Source organism: Orcinus orca, chromosome 13 (assembly GCF_937001465.1).
Source record: "Orcinus orca chromosome 13, mOrcOrc1.1, whole genome shotgun sequence".
Lineage (NCBI taxonomy): Eukaryota > Metazoa > Chordata > Mammalia > Artiodactyla > Delphinidae > Orcinus > Orcinus orca.
The window spans coordinates 17101740-17110289 of NC_064571.1; the positions used below are offsets into that span (position 1 = coordinate 17101740).

At 38.4% G+C, this 8550-nt stretch overlaps 1 non-coding gene across 1 annotated transcript; it reads right to left on the reverse strand.

The window, feature by feature from the left end:
• Window positions 1-1654: 1654 nt before the first annotated feature.
• On the reverse strand, window positions 1655-1759 carry LOC117201998 (U6 spliceosomal RNA). The gene has a single exon (XR_004484153.1). It is a non-coding gene; the product is annotated as a U6 spliceosomal RNA (small nuclear RNA).
• Window positions 1760-8550: the final 6791 nt, after the last annotated feature.

Sequence of the window (8550 nt, forward strand, 5' to 3'; positions counted from 1 at the left end):
ATAAAGAACAACACTGTCTGAGAACACATAACAATAGCATAACAGCTTTTCTACAATTAAGGACACAAAAACAAACAAACAAACAAAAAACATCCAGACAGGTACGAGGGGTAAAGATGTAATCTAGTCAAGACCCACACTCTGGTGGGTGACCAACAAGTGAAAGGTAATATCACAAACACAGAGGTCTTTCCTAAGGAGCAAATGGTTTGAGCCCCACCTTGGGCACCCAAGCCCTGGGGATCAGCACTGGGAAGATGACCTCCCTGGTTTTACAACCAGCAAGGTTTACATCCAGGAGATCCAAAGAGCTGTAGGAAACCAAGGCTCCACTCTTAAGGGGCTTTCATACAATCTCACTTGCTACACATCTGAGCACAGAGACCACAGATTGAAAAGTGCACATGCTCTAGCAGGTCTACCAAGACTGCCCCAGCATACCATGTAGCCCATACCAGGCACCCACTCCAGCCACCCCCCACCATGGTGGCAACTCTCAGTGGGCACTGGCTTGTGCCAGGCTCCACCTCCATCCATCCCCCTATCCACCAAAGCAGTGGCCTCCAGCACACCCTGAGAAAAGCCCCAGCCCATGCCTGAATCAGCTCCAGCACTCCTGCTAAAGCCACTAGGTATACACAATCTGTATAGGGACATTCCTACACAAGGACACACCTTCAAGACTGGGAGAGGAAAATCTTTTCCCTAATTCATAGAAAGAAACACAGAAAGTCAAACACAATTAGAAGACATAGGAATTTGTTCCAAACAAAAGAATAAGATAAAACAGTAAAATAAGCAAAAAACAAACAAAAACAAACTGATGAAACAGAAAAAAGTAATTGACCTGATAAAGAGTTCAAAGCACCAGTCATAAAAATGTTCATGAAACTCGGGAGAAGAATGGAGAAACATACTGAGAATTTCAACAAAGAACCAATCAGAGTTGCAGAACCCATTAACTGAAATGAAAACTACACTAGAAGAAACCAACAGCAAATTAGACAATGCAGAATAATGTGTAAACAACCTGGAAAACATAGTAGTTTAAATCACCCAGAGAGTAGCCTTGATATATATACACTACCAAATGTAAAATAGATAGCTATTGGGAAGCATCTGCATTGCACGGGGAGATCAGCTCGGTGCTTTGTGACCAGCTAGAGGAGTGGGATAGGGAAGATGGGAGGGAGAGGCAAGAGGGAGGAGATATGGGGATATATGTATACATATAGCTGATTCACTTTGTTATACAGCAGAAACTAACACAATTGTAAAGCAATTATACTCCAACAAAGATGTTAAAAAAAAACACTAAAAGAAAAAAATAGCAAAAATTAAAAAAAAAATTTTAAAAAATTGAGAATAGTTAAGTTTTTTGTTTGTTTGTTTTAATCCATTCAGTCACTCTATGTCTCTGATTGAAGCATTTATTTAGTTACATTTAAAGTAATTATTAATAGGTATGTACTTATTGCCATTTTGTTTCTTGTTTTCTGGTTGTTTTGTAGTTTATTTTTGTTCCTTCTTTTTTTGCTCTCCTTCCTTGTGATTTTATGACTAGCTTTACTGCTATGTTTGGATTCCCTTTTCTTTTTTGTGTGTGTACCTGTTATAGATTTTTAGTTTCTGATTATCATGAGGTCCATATATAAAAAATATGGAATGATTCCCAAATATGTATGTCATACTACATAGAGGCCATATTTATCTTCTCTGTAGGATACCAATTTACTAAATGTGCTGTAGAATCTAACACTGAAGAGGTTTCTTGAGTTAATTTTGAGTGAGCAAAGTAAGACGCAAATGAGTGTGAGTTTATCTATTGATGCTTAAAAAGTCGCTTCAAAATTTAGTGTCTTGAGAAGACAATAATTATGCACTCTTGGTCAGATTTCTCTTGATTAGATTCTATAATAACTGAGTTGTATATAAAAGAAGAACATATGGAGTTTTGCAAACTATATATCTGATATTTGCAAACATTTGCAAACTATATATCTGATAAGAAGTTAATATCCAAAATATGCAACAAATTTATACAACTCAATAACAACAACAACAAAATCAACTTGATTTTAAAATGGTCAGAGTACTTGAATAGGCATTGTTCAAAGAAGACATATAAATGGCCATCTACATGAAAAGGTATGAACATTTCTAATATCAGGGAAATGTAAATCAAAAGCTCACACCTGTTAGGGTGGTTATTATCAAAAAGACAAGAGATAGCAAATGTTGGCAATAATGTGGAGAAACAGGAACCCTGATACAGTGTTTGTGGGAATGAAAATTGGTGTATTCAATATGAAAAACAATATGGGTGGTAATCAAAATATTAAAACAGAAATACCATATGATCTAGCAATTCCATTAGAAATTAAATCACTATTCTGAAGATATATCTTCACTCCCATGTCTGTTGCAGCATTATTCAGAATAACCAAAATATGGAAACAATCTAAATAACATAAGTGTCCACTGGTGTATGAATGGATAAAGAAAATGTGAAATATATGTACATATAATGGAATATTATTGTGCCATAAAAAGAAGAAAACTGCCATTTGGAAAAACATGAATGGATCTTCAGGCAATATGCTAAGTGAATCAAGTCAGTCAGAGAAAGAAGAATAATGTATGATCTCACTTATATGTGGAATCTGAAAACATCAAACTTACAGAAACAGTAGAATGGTGGTTGCCAGGGAGTGAGGGGTGAAGGAAATAAGGAGAAGCTGGTGAAACAGTACAGGCTTGCAAGTATAAGATTCATAAATTCTGGGATGTAAGGTATAGCATGGTGACTATAATTAACAGTAACATATTGTACTTTTGAAAGTGGCTATGAGAGTAGAGCTTTCCCATTCCCACCATAACAACAATAAAATGGAAATAGTGTGAGTTGAAGGATGTGTTAACTAACCTTATTGTGGTAAACATTTTGGTGTCAAATCATCATGTTGTACACCTTAAACTTACACAAGGTTATATATCAATTATGTCTCAATAAAGCTGAAGAATAAATGTGTTTTTTTTCCCTTGGAGTCTTCAGCTAAAATGGCTGGAGAAACATTTGTACCTGAACATCATGTTAAACTACTGGGGAAAGAACTGACTTCATGCCAATATTCAGTTTTCCCTGAAAGAATAAGCAATCATGGCATGATCTCCACTCACTAAATACTCTTACATTTCAGGAACATTTTACAGTCTTTTTTAAAATACAAGTAGAGGAGCTTCAAGATAGCAGAAGAGTAAGACGCGGAGATCACCTTCCTCCCCAAAACTACATCAGAAATACATCTACACGTGGAATAACTCCTACAGAACACCTACTGAACGCTGGCAGAAGACCTCAGACCTCCCAAAAGGCAAGAAACTCCCCACGTACCTGGGTAGGGTAAAAGAAAAGAGAAAAAAACAGAGACAAAGAATAGGGACGGGACCTGCACCAGTGGGAGGGAGCTGTGAAAGAGAAAATGTTTCCACACACTAGAAGTCCCTTCACAGGCGGAGACCAAGGGTGGTGGAGGGGGGGAGTTTCGGCGCCATGGGGGAGAGCACAGCAACAGGGGTGTGGAGGGCAAAGCAGAGATTCCCGCACAGATAATTGGTGCCCAACAGCACTCACCAGCCCGAGAGGCTTCTCTGCCCACCCGCCGGGACGGGTGGGGGCTGGGCGTTGAGGCTCGGGCTTCGGTCTATTCCCAGGGAGAGGACGGGGGTTGGCTGCGTGATCACAGCCTGCAGGGAGCTAGTGCATCACAGCTAGCCGGGAGGGAGTCCAGGAAAATGTCTGGAGCTGCTGAAGAGGCAAGAGACTTTTTCTTGCCTCTTTGTTTCCTGGTGCGCAAGGAGAGGAGATTAAGAGCGTCACATAAAGGAGCTCCAGAGACGGGCAAGAGCTGCGGCTATCAGCACAGACCCTGGAAAGGGGCCTAAGACACTAAGTCTGCTGCTGCCGCCACCAAGAAGCCTGTGTGCAAGCACAGGTCACTATCCCCATCTCCCCTCCTGGAAGCCTGTGCAGCCCGCCCCTGCCAGGGTCCCAGGATCCAGGGACAACTTCCCAGGGAGAAAAAACGGCGCACCTCAGGCTCGTGCAACGTCACACCTGCCTCTATCCCTGCAGGCTCGCCCTGCATCTCTACCCCTCCGACCCCCTGGCCTGAGTAAGTCAGAATCCCCAAAGCAGCTACCTCTTTAACCCCATCCTGTCTGGGTGGGGAACAGACGCCCTCAGGCGACCTACAGGCAGAAGCGGGTCCAAATCCAAAGCTGAACCCTGGGAGCTGTGCAAACAAAGAAGAGAAAGGAAAATTATGCCCAGCAGCCTCAGGAGCTACACAATCTCCACAATCTCCACAATCCACCTGATCTCCACAATCAACCTGATGTACCCTGCATCTGAGGAATACCTGAATAGACAACAAATCATCCAAAATTGAGGAGGTGGACTTTGGGAGCAATGGTATATATTTTTGTCTCCTTTTTTTCTTTTTGTGAGTGTGTATGTGTATGCTCCTGTGTGTGATTTTGTCTGTATAACTTTGCTTTTATCATTTGTCCTAGGGTTCTGTCTGTCCAATATGTTTTTTTATTACTTAAAAAAAGTATTCTTAATAATTATTTTTTATCTTAATAACTTTATTTTATTTTACTTTATTTTATTTTATCTTCTTCTTTCTTTCTTTCTTTCTTTTTTTGTTCTCCCTTTTATTCTGAGCCGTGTGGAGGACAGGCTGTTGATGCTCCAGCCAGGCATCAGGGCTGTGCCTCTGAGGTGGGAGAGCCAAGTACAGAGCACTGGTCCACAAGAGACCTCCCAGCTCCATGTAATATCAAATGGCAAAAATCTCCCAGAGATCTCCATCTCAACACCAAAACCCAGCTTCACTCAAAGACCAGCAAGCTACAGTGCAGGACACCCTATGCCAAACAACTAGCAAGACGGGAACACAGCCCCACCCATTAGCAGAGAGGCTGCCTAAAATCATAATAAGGCCACAGACACCCCAAAACACACCACCAGATGTGGACCTGCCCAACAGAAGGACAAGATCCAGCCTCATCCATCAGAACACAGGCACTAGTCCCCTCCACCAGGAAGCCTACACAACCCACTGAACCAACATTAGCCACTGGGGACAGACACCAAAAACAATGGAAACTAAGAACCTGTAGCCTGTGAAAAGGAGATCCCAAACACAGTAAGTTAAGCAAAATGAGAAAGAGAAACAAACAGCACATGAAGGGGCAAGGCAAAAACCTGGCAGACCTAACAAATGAAGAGGAAATAGGCAGTCTACCTGAAAAAGAATTCAGAATAATGATAGTAAAGAGGACCCAAAATCTTGGAAATAGAATGGAGGAAATACAAGAAATGTTTAACAAGGAACTAAGAGAACTAAAGTGCAAACAAACAGAGATGAACAACACAATAAATGAAATTAAAAATTTTCTAGAAGGGATCAATAGCAGAATAACTGAGGCAGAAGAACAGATAAGTGACCTGGAAGACAAATTGTGGAAATAATTACTGCAGAGGAGAATAGAGAAAAAAGAATGAAAAGAATTGAGGACAGTCTCAGAGACCTCTCGGACAACATTAAACACACCAACATTCAAATTATAGGGGTCCCAGAAGAAGAAGAGAAAAAGAAAGGGACTGAGAAAATATTTAAAGAGATTATAGTTGAAAACTTCCCTAATATGGGAAAGGATATAATTAATCGAGTCCAGAAAGCACAGAGTGTCCCATACAGGAAAAATCCAAGGAGAAACATGCCACAACACATATTAATCAAACTATCAAAAATTAAATACAAAGAAGAAATATTAAAAGCAGTAAGGGAAAAACAACAAGTAACACATAAGAGAATCCCCATATGGTTAACACCTGATCTTTCAGCACAAATTCTGCAACCCAGAGGTGAGTGGCAGGACACATTTAAAATGATGAAAGAGAAAAACATACGAACAAGATTACTCAACCCAGCAAGGATCTCATTCAGATTTGACAGACAAATTAAAAGCGTTACAGACAAGCAATAGCTAAGAGAATTCAGCACCACCAAACCAGCTTTACAACAAATGCTAAAGGAACTTCTCTAGGCAGGAAACACGAGAGAATGAAAAGACCTACAATAATAAACCCAAAACAATTAAGAAAATAGTAAAAGGAACATACATATTGATAATTATCTTAAATGTAAATGGATTAAATGCTGCAACCAAAAGACATAGACTGGCTGAATGGATACACAAACAAGACCCATATATATGCTGTCTACAAGAGATCCACTTCAGACCTAGGGACACATACATACTGAAAGTGAGGAGATGGAAAAATATATTTCATGCAAATGGAAATCAAAAGAAAGCTGGAGTAGCAATTATCATATCAGACAAAATAGACTTTAAAACAAAGAATGTTATAAGAGACAAAGAAGAACACTACATAATGATAAAGGGATCAATCCAAGAAGAAGATATAACAATTGTAAACATTTATGCACCCAATACAGGAGCACCTCAATACATAAGGCAAATACTAACAGCCATAAAAGGGGAAATTGACAGTAACACAATCATAGTAGGGGACTTTAACACCCCATTTTCACCAATGGACAGATCATCCAAAATGAAAATAAATAAGGAAACACAAGCTTTAAATGACACATTAAACAAGATGGACTTAATTGAAATTTACAGGATATTCCACCCAAAAAAAACCAAAATACACATTCTTCTCAAGTGCTCATGAAACATTCTCCAGGATAGATCATATCTTGGGTCACAAATCAGGTCTTGGTAAATTTAAGAAAATTTAAATTATGTCAAGAATCTTTTCCAGCCACAACGCTATGAGACTATATATCAATTACAGGAAAAAATCTGTAAGAAATAAAAACACATGGAGGCTAAAGAACATACTGCTTAATAACCAAGAAATCACTGAAAAATCCAAGAGGAAATCAAAAAATACCTAGAAACAAATGACAATTAAAACACAATGACCCCAAGCCTATGGAATACAGTAAAAGTGTTCTATGAGGGAAATTTATAGCTATACAAGCCTACCTTAAGAAACAAGAAACATCTCAAATAAACAACCAAACATTACACCTAAAGCAATTAGAGTAAGAAAAAAAAAAAAAAAACTCCAAACTCAGCAGAAGGAAAGAAATCAAATCAGAAATAAATGAAAAAGAAATGAAGGAAACAATAGCAAAGATCAATCAAACTAAAAGCTGGTTCTTTAAGAAGATGAACAAAATTGATAAACCATTAGCCAGACTCACCAAGAGAAAAAGGGAGAAGACTCAAATCAATAGAATTAGAAATGAAAAAGGGGAATAACAACTGACACTGCAGAAATACAAAGGATCATTAGAGATTACTACAAGCAACTCTATGTCAATAAGCTAATAAAATGCAAAACCTGGAAGAAATGGACAAATTCTTAGAAATGTACAACCTTCCAAGACTGAACCAGGAAGAAATAGGAAATATGAACAGACCAATCACAAGCACTGAAAATGAAACTGTGATTAAAAAACTTCCAACAAATAAAAGCCCAGGACCAGATGGCTTCAGAGGTGAATTCTATCAAACATTTAGAGAAGAGCTAAGACCTAACCTTCTCAAACTCTTCCAAAATATAACAGAGGGAGGAAAACTCTCAAACACATCCTATGAGGCTACCATCACTCTGATACCAAAACCAGACAAAGATGTCACAAAGAAAGAAAACTACAGGCCAATATCACTGATGAACATAGATGCAAAAATCTTCAACAAAACACTAGCAAACAGAATCCAACAGCACATTAAAAGGATCATACACTATGATCAAGTGGGGTTTATCTCAGGAATGCACAATATGCACAAATCAAGCAATGTGATACACCATATTAACAAACTGAAAGAGGAAAACCATATGATCATCTCAATAGATGCAGAGAAAGCTTTCGACAAAATTCAACACCCATCTATGATAAAAACCCTCTGGAAAGTAGACATAGAGGGAACTTTACTCAACATAATAAAGGCCATATATGACAAACCCAAAGCCAACATCGTCCTCAATGGTGAAAACTGAAACTATTTCCACTAATAACAAGACAAGATTGCCCACTCTCACCATTATTATTCAACATAGTTTTGGAAGTTTTAGCCACAGCAATCACAGAAGAAAAAGAAATAAAAGGAATCCAAATTAGAAAAGAAGAACTAAAGTTGTCACTCTTTGCAGATGACATGATACTATACATAGAGAATCCTAAAGATGTTACCAGAAAACTACTAGAGCTAATCAATGAATTTGGTAAAATAGTAGGATACGAAATTAATGCCCAGAAATCTCTGGCATTCCTATACATTAATGATGAAGAATCTGAAGGTGAAATTAAGAAAAACCTCCATTTACAATTGTAGCAAAAAGAATAAAATATCTAGGAATAAACCCACCTAAGGAGACAAAAGAACTGTATGTGGAAAATTATAAGACACTGATGAAAGAAATTAAAGATGACAGAAATAGAT